Raw genomic sequence first — 14,327 nt, 5'->3', positions numbered from 1 at the left:
AATGAAACAAAGACTTCCTCTTATGGTACTGTCTGCTTTCAGGCCTCTTCTAAACCCAGACTGCACATCTAGCATTTCCAGTCATTTCTGGATAATTTTCCCCAGGATCTTGCTTGCACGTGATATTAATGATATTTGATAATATCCACACTCTGTCGGGTCACCTTTTTTTTTTTGAATGGGAACAAATACAGATTTCTTCCAGTCAATTGGCCAGGTGGTTGTCCTCCAGATTTTTTGGCACAACCTTGTGGGCATGTCCACTGCAGCATCTGTTTATTGAAATATATCTATTGATATACCATCAGTTCCTGGGGCCTTCCTTCTTGCTAATCAGAGCAGCTTGAACTTCCTCCTCCATCACCATTGCCTCTTGATCATATGTTGTTTCATGAAATTCATCTGCGTCAGATAATTTACTCTTTCTATTTTCTTTCCATGCAACCTGGATCATTCAACACTGTGCCCTCAGTATCCTTAAGTATTGCAACTTGAGTCTTGAATTTGTTCTTTAGTTCCTTCAGCATAAGAAATGCTTAGTGAGTTCAGCCCTTTTGATTTTCTAACTCCAGTTCTTTGAATATTTAGTTATAATATTTGCTTTTTTATTACCATTTTGCCCTTTGAAATCTTCTGCTCAAATCCTTATTATCTTGATTTTTTTCCTTTTTCTTCTGACATCTATTTTCGTCTTGTTCTTCTCTCTTTGCAATGACCTTCTTTATTCTTCATGGATGATATTCTTGATATCCTCCTACAACTCACCAGATCTTTGCTCACTAGTATTCAAGATCTCAAAGTTGTTCCTTAGATGGTCTTTTAATTCAGGAGGGATAGACTTATGGTCTAACTTTCGTTCTTGTGGATAACCTGACACATACCTTTCTTAATTTTCAGCCATAGGTGTGCCTGATACAGGCCATGGCCTTTGCCATTACTTGCTATGCTTCAGAGAGCTGGACAATGACTAGGGATGATAGGAGGAGAGTTGATGCCTTTGAGCTTTGGTGCTGGAGAAGAGTATTGAACATACCATGGACTGTTAGGAGAAAAACAAGTTCATCCTGGAGAGGGTGAAGACGGGCTGCTCCTTGGAGGCAAGGATTCTGAAGCTTTGTCTGACATAGTTTGGACATGCTGCAAGGAAGGACAATTCCTTGTTGAGGGCAGTCATGCTTGGGAGGGTGAAGGGACAGTGCAGGAGAGGAAGACCCTTGATGAGATGGATTGATTCCATCACTGGGGGAATGGGGATAGATGTGTCGGAGACAGTGAGATTGGCACTGAATAGAGTGGGGTTTAGGGCTTTTGTACATAGAGTCGCTATGAGTCACAAGTGACTAGACGGCACATAGCAACAATAACAACAATTTTGCATAAAACTGCTAATTTGTCTTTCAAAATCCAAAGTCATTTTTAGTTAAACTGAAACTCATAGCCAATCCTTCAGTAGGTTTTCAGAGGCAGTACATCTCAAGGGAAGAGATTTCCCTTATTTTTCCTATGGAATAGCTGGTGAATTTGAATCATTTGCCTTTCATTTCACAATTCCTTATCCACTGGGATGAATTTACATTTCCTCACACTAAGGAAAAAAGAGTTTTACTGCCCACATCAATGATAGCATTTTGATTGCCAATTTTTGTTTCATTTTGCTTAGATTTTAACCATTACGATAGCATAGGGGAGATTTTTGGTAGCCTAATGGTAAGGTTTTAGAAGGCTTTCTATCTTGGAAGTGGATGGCCGGCCAATCCTTCTTCCTAGTCTGTCTTAATTTGAAAGATCAATAGGGTTTTTGAAGGTCTACTATTTTTTAAGTTGGCCAATTGGCAGCCTCATAATATGTGCTGAAAAGTTTGAGATTATTAACAGCTTTAGTTTGCTTGGTTCCACAATAAACACTCCTGGTACCAGCAGCCAGAAAATTAAAAGGTGAATTGCGCTGGGAAAGTCTGCTGTCAGAGACCTTCCCAAAATACTGAAGAGCAACAATATAAGTCTGGAGACTAAGGTGAACCTGATTCAAGCCATAGTTTTTGCAATTACTTGCTATGCATCAGAAAGCTGGACAATGACTAAGGATGATAAAAGAGAACTGATGCCTTTGAACTACGGTGCTGGAGAAGATTATTGAATATGTCGTGGACGGTTAGAACAAACGGGTTTATTCTAGAGAGGGTGAGACCATGCTACTCCGTGGAAGCAAGGATTCTCAAACATCATCTGACCTATTTTGGAATATTGCGAGGAGGGAGCAGTCCTTGAAGAGGGATGTCATGCTTGGAAGGGTGGAGGGACAGGTCAAGAGAGGAAGACCTTCATTGAGATGGGTTTATTCAGAGACTAGGGTAATGAGGGTAGGTGTGTCAGAGACAATAAGATTGGCACAGGATAGGCTGCTATAAGTTGCAGATATCTCAATGTCACATAACAACAACAACAGTGGTAAGGGACTGCATTGCCAACTTGAATCTCACTGTTCGAATCCACTAGCTGCTCTGTGAAAAAAGGAAAGACAATCTCCTCTCTTGCAATTTACTGACTCTAAAATCCAGATAGAGACTCAGCTTGGAGTATTTCCAACTCAACAGTACTCAACAATAGCAGCATAAGGATCTCAGGAGCCATAATCCTTAGGCAGTAATGCTTCAAAATAAAAGATCAAGCTTCTCCAGTGTTTCAAATCCACCTGAGGCTCCTCAGGAGAGAAATGAGCAATCTCCTGCTTTATATAAATACTAAGAAACTTATGGAGAATCAGCTATAAGTAGCCTCCAACTCAACAACAATGAGTGAAAATGGCAGTTTAGTGGTATTTTATAACATTTTTTTAAATATCGCTAATAAAAATAAAGAGCTCTGGTGGCCAAGTGGCAAGAAGCTGCATTGTAATCTCAAAGGCACGCGGTTTATTTAAATCCTTCAGCTGCACTGTGGGATAAGGATGGACAAGGTCCTCCAGTGTGATTAACTGTCTCTGAAAACCCGCCTGAGCTTCAGCTATGGGTCGGTTCTTACTTAATGGTACACAACAACAACAACAACAATACAAAGTGGTTGTTTTATATGTTTATTTGTAATTTGTATGTTGTTGTCGATTGCTTCAAGTCAAGCATGATTCATAGCAACCCTATGAACAAAAGGCCTAAAGACACTCTGCAACTATCGATATTTATGAAAGTTCATAGAGTTTCCAGAGGCATGTGGTTTAGGAAGTGGATGCCACGCCTGCTTCCAAACCTGTATGTTATTGTTGTTATGTGCCATTGTATGTGACATTATATTGTATAGTGACCTTATATACATATTTTGATGTATAATGACCTTATATACATATTTTTTTTCTAAATTGTGCAGGTTTTCTGCCTGTACTTACACGTGATTGTGATGGATTTTAATTATTTTTTACACATTTTTGATACCCACTGGTTTCAAGTAATGTCTGAATTATACTGATAGGGTCGCTATGTGTCAGAGTGGACCCAATAAACAATAGAACAAAGTAGAACTACTCTATGTAGTTTCCAAGTGTGTGAATCGTTACAGAAACAGGCTGTGAAATCATTCTTTCAGGGAGGCAACTAAATTCAAGGTGCTGGCTCTCACTTCGCAGCCATCTGCTTAACCACCATGCCACCAGGACATCTCTTTATTCTGGATGCATGATCTTTATTAGACGTTCACTAGTATTTTCCCAGTTTCCGATTTCTTAATAGTGCCTCTTCAGAGCAAATTTTTTTAAGTCTTGTTAAAGGTTAAATTGTATGTTTTACAAATTCACAGACTATTTATTTGCTTACAATTGCAGTTTTGAGTTTAAAATTCACTCAATTATATTAGTCTTCAATATTAAGTTGGCCTGATGGAGTAATGATTGCTTCTTTAGATGAATTTCATGTCTCAGAATCAAGTTTGATTTTCCATTTTAAATGAATGCAAAGTAACTTTGGTTTGTAAATTTTATCTTTGGCATTTGATTGATAAGAATCAGTTCCCTGAGATATCATAAAGTTTGGCAAATATTTTGGTCCAGGTCGTAGCTTGTAATCTATCCCTCTCTTCTATGCTTTTGACCTTCACTATGTCCACACTAATTAAAGGCATTGTTTGATACAGTGAGATATATTCTTGAGATGTCAAGCTGTTAGCAACACATCTGCACTAAGGCCATCTTTCCGTCTATAACAAGGCAAGGGAGCTCTGGTAGTATACTAACGAGTCATTGCTAATACAAAGGCTTTGCCTCTTTGGTGGTTCATACCCACCAATGATTCCTCAGGAGAAAGATGGAACACCACTTCCTATGCAAATACATCCTTAGAAACTCACTGGAGTGTCAGCTATGAATCAGTTCAAGGGCTATGACAAAGACTCTGTAAGGCATTTTCCAACTGTAAAACACTCTTTAGTCCTAATAGTCTATGTTATTCTAATCACTTCAGTTGGAAACAACAAAATAAAGTAATTTCTGCAAAAGGTCAAGATCTCCAATTTCCAATATGGATTGAAGTTAAATATTAAAAAAAACAAAAGCAAAACCACCAAAGATTCTAACCACTGAGCCGATAGCCTACATTATGAGAGATGGAAAAGAGATTGAGGCTGTTAATAATTTTCAGCTCACTCAGGTACACAATCAAAACTCTTGGTACCAGCAGCCAGGAAATAAAAAAACAAATTGTATTAGGAAAAACTGCTGTCAGGAACCTCTCCAGAGTGCTGAAGAGAAACAATATCAGTCTAGAGAGGAAAGTGCACCTGAACCAGGCCATGGTCTTTGCAATTACTATTACTTGCTATGCACCAGAGAGTTGGACAATGACCAAAGATGAAAGAAGAATGGATGACTTTAAGTTGTGATACTGGAGAAGGTAACTGAACATACCATGGACTATCAAGAGAGCTGGACAATGACCAAAGATGATAGAAGAATGGATGACTTTAAGTTGTGATATGGGGAAAGTAATTGAACATACTATGGACTATCAAGATTTAAAAAAAGAAACAAAACAAACAAACACAAACAAACAGAAAAACCCACAAAACCCCCACAGGTCTGTCCTGGAAAGGATGAAGCCTAATTGCTCCCTAAGAGAAGGATCTTAATGCTCGATCTCACATACTTTGAGGAAGATGCCAGAGAGCTCTGTCCCTAGAGAATTACTTCATACTTGGAAGGGTGGAGAAGACAGCACAGGAGATGAAGACTATGGATGAGAGGGATTGACACAATAGCTAGTATAAAGTGGGTAGATGTGTCAGAGACAGTGAGACTGGCTCAGGATAGGGCAGGGTTCAGAGTTGTTGTGTATAACATTGCTATGAACTGCAAGTGACTCAATGGCACATAAGAACAACAACAAATCTTAAGAAGAATGGAGAATAGTATGAGTTCCCTAAAATCAAATAATATCTGCTTTCAGAAGACACAGATGGAATGATTCAGATACTGATAATGATGAAACAAAAATTCCTACTACTTTATTATACATTCCTTGTTCTTTATTGATTTTTCCATGCAATGTTAACTGCATTTATGACAATTTTAAATAATTACCAGTTATTTGGCAATACTACAACTTTATTATTACTTAGAAATCTTCCTAAACATGAACATATTTTTAAAAGACTTACACATCAGGAAATATTTTCAACAGATATATGTCATACTTAATACTCTGATAAAATGGTTTTTGGCTAAAATATATTCACAGCTGTGAAAATGAACCACTAAAACCCTGACTACATATTGATGGCAAATGTTAGAATGACAAGAATTGGTGCATTTTGTTGTTATTGTTTTAAATGAAAACATATGTTGTGAAAGAGCTAATTGAAAAATCACAATTACTTTTTACAAATTATATTTGTTAAGTTTAAAATTTCTCTGGAAATATTCCTGTTCTTAAACATTAGCATATAAGGAGTTATGGTTTGTTAGGTGTTGAGGTGTCAAGACCTTTGAAAATTAGCTTTATTAGCCATTGTGTTGTTCCCCATTGGGAATATGATCTTCAGCTACTTTAACTACAGATGCATGGTCCTGGAAATCATCAATAGCTGTGGGGCCAATATAAAAGAGTGCTTTCCACGCTGTGAAAAATGTCAACAATATTGATAGAGGAACTGTGAATACACTATGAGAAACAATGGTGGAGATAGTGTGAAGACACTGTGGCAAGGTGTCATCAGAGGAATCATGAAGATAACGGCCACAGTTAAAGGTTTTGTTTGATGGATGATTGAAAGGAAAGCTGAGTTATAACTACTCTGACATAAAGTTTGCTAGATAATTGAGAAAACCACAGACTTCTTGCCTTTGTGCTGCTCAACTAAAGCTAGACTTTCTTTGGTTGACTGAGAAGTAGTCTTTCACTAATTAAGGAATTTTGTCTTGCTTTTCATTTGTCTTATGTTGCTGGACTAAATCTAGACAAGTGTTACATGTGATACTCTTTGCCTCACTCACTCTCCTACCTATTTCCTTAATAAAACTTACAACTGTGAGTAAAGTCTATGCGTATTACAAAGAATGTCAGATCCAATGATTGGTAGAAAACGGTGCAGTAGCATGGAGGGTGGCTTGTTTCACCTTGTGGTTATTTTGGTAATATGGCTTTATCGCTGTAGAGAGTTCCCCTTTATGAAGTGAATAGAAGACACTCTCAGCCACGCTCATATTGCATATGCTCCTTTCGAAAGTGTGAATGTGACTATTGACATATACAAAGCATTTGAGTATCTATAAATATGCGTTGTTGTTGTTGTCTTTTTTGTTTCTTTTGTTTTGTTTTTCATTTAAGCTGTAGTAGTTTCTTCTTAGGCAGTTGAGTACAAAGATTGCACTCTTCTGGCAATTTAAATCTACCAGTGACTCTATAGGGAGGAGAGAGATGAGCATTCTCCTGTGTGATTTACATGCTCAAGAAACACAATAAGGGGTTAGAAATGAGTGAGTTTTGACTCAACAGCAATGGATTTTTTTAAAAAATATATGTTGTTGTTATGTGACATGGAGTTGCCTACAACTCATAGTGACTATGTATAAGAGCTATGAATCCTGCCCTATCTTCAGCCAGGATCACCGAATCCAACACACCTATCTCATTACCACAGCTAATGTGTCCATCCACTTCATTTGGAGTCTTCCTCTCTTTCCCAAGCATGATAAAATGTTAATAAAATCTATTACATTTTTAATTTTCTTTGGTTGATCTTGTTACAGGAAATGTTCTTATTTATACATATTTATGTACATAAAAATATGATACAGAGATTTTAATGATGTATAGATTACAAATAGCATCTTTATAATGGAAATAAAGCAAAATAGAAAGAAAAACTTTGGAGCCAAATGATATCTTTAAGAAGAAATCTCAGTGTATTGACAATTTTGGAATTGGTGGGTCTGAATCTATAAAATGTTTTGGAAGAAAATAGCCTCCCTTACCAGTTTGTTTTTATTAAACATATTTCTTAATGGCGTACTATTAGACCAAGAAAAGGAATAATTTAAGTCAGGGGATCAAGTAGTGTATGAATGTAAAATAAATAAATAAAATTACAAAGTAGATAGGTCAAATATTGTGAAGTGTATCAAGAGCCAATGGAAAGGAAGTCCAACATGCAAAGATATTTGTTGTGGCTGTCCCCAATGTGAAAATGCTAACTCAAAACAGAAGACTAAAGATTCACCTCAAGAAAAGAATACTGTTATGAATGTAACAAACCTTATCATTTATATGGAGAGGAAGAAGTGATGTGTCTGAATAAAACTTGGATAGAACTACTTCAATGTCAAGATTTGAAAGAAAAATGTTGGCTCCTTCTATCTATTACAAATGACTCCTTTTCCATTAAATGAGTACATTAAATAGTCAAGAGTGTAGTACCAACGCCAGTCTTATTATGAACTTCATGGTGGCAGACAGATTATATGTAGATATGGATAGTCAGAACTACCAAAATATTTGTATGCATGTGTATTATCAGAATAAAACTTGTAAAAACATAACATACAGTTAAAACAGCTGGATGGCAAATACTTTATGTTAAAGCAAAATAAAGAGTTTGACAATGACTAAGGATGACAGAAGAAGAATCGATGCCTTCAAATTGTGGTCTTAGAGAAGAGTCTTGAATATACCATGGACTGTCAAGAAAACAAGTAAGTCTGTCTTAGAGAGGGCGAAACCAGGTTACTCCCTGGAAGCTAGGATTTTGAAGTTCTGTCTCACATACTTTAGGCATATAGCCAGGATAGACTCATCCTTAAAGGAGGATATCACGCTTGTAAGTGTGGAGGGACAGAGCAGGAAAGGAAGACCCCAGATGAGATGGATTGATAGAGTGACTGGGGCAATGGAGGGTTCATGTGTCGGAATTAGTGAGATTGGCTTAGGACAGGGCAAGATTCAGAGTTTCTGTACATAGGGTTGCTATGGGTTGTAGGCAACTCAAAAACACATAACAACTACAATCGCATGTGTAAATGGGAGTGTAAAATGGTGCAACCACTATGGAAGGCTATATGGTGCTTTCTCAAAAAGTTGCAAATAGAAAAACCATTTGACCCAGCAATGCCACTACAGGGAATATACCCCAAAGAAACCATAACTGCCGCCCAAGCAGATATATGCACACATGTTTATCATGGCTTTGTTCACAATAGCAAGGAGTTGGAGAAAACCAAGTGCCCATCAACAAACGAATGCATAGAGAAGCTGTGGTATACAATGGAATACTATGCTGCATTGAAAAACAAGGCACTCATGCAATATTATTCAAAATGGGTGACCCTGGAGGACATTATGTTGAATGAAATACCTCAACCAGACAAATACTGCATAGTGCCACTGTTATAAAACGGGACTGACATTGGGGATTGGGGAAGACTGAGAAAGATGAGATAACTTACATATACTGCATTGAAATAGATGATGGAGAGAACTTTTTAAAAAGGGTGTATTATTGCCATGACAGGAGTCCAAAACGAAGGCTGCGTAGTGGAGTGTACTTGGGGGAGGGATTATATGATAATGAAAAAACTTTTGTTTTACTTTACAAAGAGAAGAGCAAACTGGTGTGGGGGTAGGGGTGCACAGGGAGAAAAATGAAACAATGAATGAATAGAAATCCAAAGTCTCTGTAAACGTTCATGAAAATTAATAATAAAAATAAATAAATAAAAAGTTAAAAAAAAACAAACCCAAAAACTAAACCCCAAATAATTTTCTCCTGCATGGTGCGTAGTATTCCATCATGTGAATGTACCATAATTTCTCAATACATTCCATTGTGGCTGGACATTTGAGCTGTTAGAATGGTGAATAATGCTACTATGAACATTGATGTACTGGTCTCCATTTATGCCTCAGATCTCATTTTCTTAGGATATATTCCAAGCAGTGGAATAACTGGGTCATATGAAATTTCTATGTTCAGCTTTCTGAGGATATGTCAGACTGGCTTCCCGAACGGTTGTACTATTTTACAATTCCACCAAAGGTGTATAAGAGAGGTGAGGTTGAGCCAGGGGGTGAGGGAATGGGGTGGAGGTGGTGTTAATCACAGATCGCACAATTTGATGGCTGGGAGGATTGGGTAAAGGAAAAGGGAAAGATTTGGTGTAAAAAACAATATATACAAACTTTGTACAAAAATCTGTATGAAACAAAAAAATTATTAAAAAAAACCAAAAAGGAGATACTGTATGGGACTTTTTAGTAACATTATGACTTCTCTCTTCTTACACCTTAAATAGGTCAGACACATTCTCAAAACAAGGCCTATGTACTTGCTGTTCTCTGTCTACGAAACTGTTTTTCTAAATGTAATTTCAGATGTATTAAGATGTTTTAGTTCGTTTTCATCTTACAACAAAATTTAAGGTCCAAATAAAATGATGTTTTGGGAAGACTTATTTCTTGTCATCAAACCTGTGTACTTGTCAATTAAAAAAAGGCAATGATCAGATCTTTGTATCTTATCTATTTGCTTCCATTTTCTCATTTCTTACCAATATAGTGTACATAGTATTTTCATGATGTTTCATTGAGCTGGATCCAACTCATAGCAACCCTATATAAAAAAGAATGAAAATTTCCTGTCATATGCCATCCTCACATTCATGCTGTGCTTAAACCCATTGTTTCAGTCACTGTGTCAATATGTTTCATTGAAATTCTTACTCTATTTTGTTTATCTTCTTTACAAAAAAAATGTATGTTTCTCCAGGGATTGATTGGTCCTTTCTGATACCACGACCAAAGTATGTGAAAAAGTCTCTCCATCCTCGCCTGTAAGGGCCATTCTGGATTAACTCCTTCCAAGCAGATTTGTTTGTTTGTTTGCCCATATAGTCTTATATACATTTTTTTACAACAATAAATCAAAGTCATCAATTCTTTGATCATTCCACTTCACTATCCAACTTTCACCTGTATATTCAGTGGTTGAAAATACCAGTTTGAGTAAGGTGAACTTTAGTTTTTAAAGTAATATCCTTCCTTTTTATTACTTTAAAGAGGATGTTGGCAGTACATGTAGTGGGTGTGGCAATCTTTCCAAGAAGAAGGGGAGGAGGTCAGCGTTGACCTCAGTAATCAATAGATTTAGGATGATCCTAAAGGGATGTAAACACTTTACCAATGGGGACATGGGGAACAAAGCTAAATCAATTCAGAGTGCATTTTCATTTTCTTCAATTATAGCTACAGAAAAAATAGTTATTTGTTTTTCATTAATATTTTTTTAAAAGAGCTTATTCAAAGAACTAATAAACATTCCTCAGTAAAAACATTTGTTTCTTATAATATGACATGGATAGATTTTTCCTTTCTGCCTGTTTATAAAGTGAAGCCAACAAGTAAACAATATGATAGGGTTAGTTCATAAATTGATTAAATTTTCAAAAAGCTAGTAAGGACAAATATTATTTAAATATACCATTCTGTCTCTAGAGAATACATTGATTCTTGAACAAAAGGAAAAAGAACAAATGAAAATTCTTTTATAGATTAATAAAGTGATTATTAATCTCATGCCTTGGAGGAAAAATTATAGTTCACAAAAATTTATAAATGTAATCTTCAATTTTAAACTAATAAATCATTCACATTTGTAATAAAGAAAGACTTTTAAACAAGGTCGGTAAAGTTTGATTTATCTTACTCTCAATTGAAGCTAAATAAAACTAATTCCTTAGATATTCTGTGAACACAGTAAATCAAATAACTACTATAACCTTTACAATGTCTTAACAATTTATTTAATCTACAGTTTAATACTTAAGAAACTAAAACTAAACAATTACTTTAAATTTTTTGTGATGAGCCCTAACTTTGTACCAAATAGAATAAAGCTTATTAGAAATTAAGTTAGAAAAAGTAATCTGAATTATAACTGCTTTTTCAGAACTTTTAAGGAATATAATAGATTCACACAGAGCCAGTTGGAACTCTAAATTTTTGATAGCTATTTTAAAACAAACAAAAAAATAAAGGAAAAATTCTATTGGTTTTTTTAAAGCTTATGATGCTTTGAATTTTATTTCTCGTAATAGAAGTTCTCAAGGTTTAACTCTAAAAACAAATATTGCTTTTAAGACAAAAATAAATTTAGAAATGAAGATCTCTGGAATAGGGGATTTGGCCATGAACAATAAGCAAGCAAGAAAATTCCTGTTTTTGAAGACTTTACAGATTGAATTCGATTAGTGGATTTTAGACATTCTAAGCATTTGAATGAGAGTTTCAAAATCAAACTATCCTTATTCCGATTCATTACAAAAATATTTCTCTGTGTGTGTGTGTGTGTGTGTGTGTGTGTGTGTGTATGTATGTAAAGTAATGTTGAGAGCTTCCTGTAACAATATCCATTGTGACTTGAAAATTTGGTTCATCAAGCTTATGAAAATGAATCAAAACAAAGGCATGAAAATAAAAAACATTTTACTGAATATTTTATGAGAATACAGAGTAGATTTTAACCATATTTCATATAGTAATATTCCACTGAATACTTTTTAGTTGTAGCTCTCCTTCTTACAATTTCTGTTCGAATAAAACACTTTCCCCCTGTTCCTTCCTTCCTCCCTCCTTCTCTTTTTCACTCTCTGTTTTATTCCTGAATTATTCTTATTCTATTGTCTTGCCATAAGTCAAGATTTACTTAATAGTAAAGAACAAAAATACTACTGTTATTGTTGTGTACATCGAGTAGGAACCAACCCATAATCCAGCCTGGTGGGTCTTCAAAGGCAGTTAATCACATGGAGGAGATTGCCCATCCTTTTCCAGTGGAGTAGTTTGTGGAATCCAACCTCATGCTTTTGGGATTACAGAGAGGCTTCTTGCCACTAGGGAACCAGAGTTCTCTAAATGGTGCTCTGTCAATTAACTAAGCATTTAGTTTTCATTTCCTACTCAACAAAATGAGCTACACTCGACCTTTAAGTCACTTAAAATTCAGGGCAACTCCAAGGATTGATCCGTGCTATAGGATTTTCCACAACTAACATTTTTGAAAACGAATCTATAGGCCTTACTCTCAAGGAAATTCTGGGCAGATTTGAGCTAACAACCATTTAGTTACCATCCTAGAACTTAACCACTTGTGAAACCCCAAAATAGGAAAGCTTGAGAATTGTGGCCAGTGAGCTCAGAGTTACTTACGCATGACCTTGGGAGATCTATTTTCTCTCACTGAACTATATTCTTTCATTGTATATTATTAACAAACTCTTAAAGAAACAACAGCAAAGGTTTAACTTATTTTTTTAACATTAGCATATGATTTTAATAACCTTGGATGGTTTACAAAGACTGTTATAAAATCTTGTTGTTTCTGTTGTTAGGTGTCATCAAATTAAGCTCAACTCATAGCAACCCTATGAACAATAGATCTGAATCCTTTCCTGTCCTACACCATCCTCACCATCTTTGATACACGTGAGCCCATTGCTGCAGTCACTATGTCAATCCATTTCACTCATGTCATCCTTTTTTTCTTTCTTCTGACCCTCCAACCTTTTTCGCATGAAATCCCTTTCCAGGGACATAACTGCTCTTCAGCATTTTGCAGAGGTCCCTGACCATGGACTTGCACAAAGTAATACATCTTTTTAGCTCCTGACTACAAGCAAGTACCAGAGATGTTGATTGTGAATCCTACTAAGACGAAATCATTGACAGTAATAGTCCTTTCATTTATCATGCTGTTGCCTATTGGATCAGGCATAAGGAGTTTGTTTTCTTGAAGTTGATATGTAATCCATATTGAAGGCTCTAGTCCTTGAACTTCTGCAACAAGTACTTCTGGTCCTTGTCTTTAGCAAGCAAAAATGTGTTATGTGCATAGCACAAGTTTTTTTATGAGTCTTCCTCTGATCCTGTTGTCACATATTTCTTCAGAGAGTCTGGCTTTACAAATTATTTTCTCAGCATACACATGGAATTGGTATAAATAAATGTATAGCCCTGATACACACCCTTCCTGATTTTGAACCATGTAGTATTCCCGTGTTCAAGTAGGACAACAGCTTCTAGTTCTAGATGTTGATTATGTGTTCTGGGATCCCACTTTTTCTCAATGTTAGCTATAGGTTTTTTAGTGTGTGCTTTGTTTTTTTTTTTTTGTTTGTTTGGTTTTTTTTTGTTTGTTTTTTTTAATCCACACAGGCAAATGCCTTTGTATAGTCAATACTTAGTTCTCTGTAAAGAATTTTAAGGAAGATCTGGTGGCCTAATGACAAGAATCTGTGTTGTAATCCTTAAGGTACATAGTTTGAGGCCATCATCTGCTCTGTGGGAGAAGGATGGGCAATCAATCACCTCCGATGTGATGAACTGCCTCTGAAAACCAACAGGAGGGTCAGGTTTGGGTCAGTTCTGACTCTATGGTAAACAACAACAACAACAACAACAAAGATAATTTTATCTTTTGAAATTAATGTATGCATTTAGCACAGAGCAGAAATTTAATAAATGTTCAGATATTAATCTTAAAGTATAGTGAGAAGTAAAAATTTTACAAACTATAAAATAGTAACATGAAAAAAGAAAAATCTTGCTTTGGCTATTTTAAATGTCATATGGTGAAATTATGACACTAATAAGAGTGCAATAAAATTGCAAAATTATGACATTCAGGAAAAATTATATGATACTGAGTTGTATTGCATGCGTACAAGGTCCATTGAATAAAGTGTCTTTTATTTAAAAATATATACCAAAAGGTGGGAAAGAGAATTATCCAAAAAATAAAGAGACACTTATTGAACAATAATTCAGAGCAAGAGGAAGAGTATCATGACCATCTTCACC

General features: G+C 35.7%; 1 pseudogene; it reads left to right on the top strand.

Annotated features, from left to right (window-relative positions):
• Positions 1-7,867, top strand: part of LOC102872841 — a 77,204-nt pseudogene extending 69,337 nt beyond the window's left edge.
• Positions 7,868-14,327: the final 6,460 nt, after the last annotated feature.

The sequence above is a fragment of the Elephantulus edwardii genome, unplaced genomic scaffold, assembly GCF_000299155.1.
Source record: "Elephantulus edwardii isolate Elephantulus edwardi_28Jun2011 unplaced genomic scaffold, EleEdw1.0 scaffold00081, whole genome shotgun sequence".
Lineage (NCBI taxonomy): Eukaryota > Metazoa > Chordata > Mammalia > Macroscelidea > Macroscelididae > Elephantulus > Elephantulus edwardii.
This window is presented reverse-complemented; position numbering and strand designations above follow the sequence as displayed.